The sequence below is a fragment of the Sinocyclocheilus rhinocerous genome, unplaced genomic scaffold (genome assembly GCF_001515625.1).
Source record: "Sinocyclocheilus rhinocerous isolate Xijiao unplaced genomic scaffold, SAMN03320098_v1.1 scaffold1344, whole genome shotgun sequence".
Classification (NCBI taxonomy): Eukaryota; Metazoa; Chordata; class Actinopteri; order Cypriniformes; family Cyprinidae; genus Sinocyclocheilus; species Sinocyclocheilus rhinocerous.
In genome coordinates, this window is record NW_015643187.1 from 272,752 (window position 1) to 273,626 (window position 875).

Consider the following 875-nt stretch of genomic DNA (forward strand, 5'->3'; position numbering starts at 1 on the left):
CAGTGACTTAAGACTGGTTTTGTGGTCCAGGGTCACATATATCTACATATATACACATATATACGTGTATATATATATATTAGTGCTGGGAAACAATTAAAATTTTTAATCACGATTAATCGCATTGTTATGCATAAAATTCAATAACGAATTCAAAAGAATTGTATTGTGCACTCTTTTTATTTAAAAGTACTGGTATATGAACAAAAGTGCAATAACATTTGGTTTGCAAACACTTTAAACAAATAAGGTGCTTTTTTACAGCAGTATTCCTTTTATATAGTAGCAGTTAAAATATTTCTTGTAAATCTCAATTTATAACTGTCAGGATTGGACTGTCTTTGTTGTGTTTTGCTCCCTGTGACCCAGTTTCTCCCTCATGTGCCCTTATTTGGTCGTTCCTGTTCCTGTCCTCGTTGTCTCTTAAATAGTAATTCTGTTCACCTGTGTTCCTCCCAATTCTCTCGTTATCCTGTGTATTTAAGCCCCAGTCTGTTCAGTCTTTGTTTGTCGGGTCTACATGTTGTGAAAGTGTCATCTTCCCTTCCTGGTGTGGATTTAGCCCTGTTTGGATTTAATAAAAGACTGTGTTTGCTATTCTACATCTCCATCGTTCCTTCCGGCAGTGTTACGTGACAATAAAATTAATGTAATCAAATTAAATATAAAACAAAGCTATTTGCCACTGCCAGGGCATTAACGTTTTTATAGAAAATATTTTATAGTTTGTTATCGAAAAACAAGATATGCTCAGAGTCCAGAGCCTTGATCATAACATAATAACAGGCACCTTCCGAGTAGAGACCTGCATGATCGCGGGACCCAAAGCAGCAGAGTGCGTCGCGGGACAACACTTGATGGGCGAGTGCGGGCGG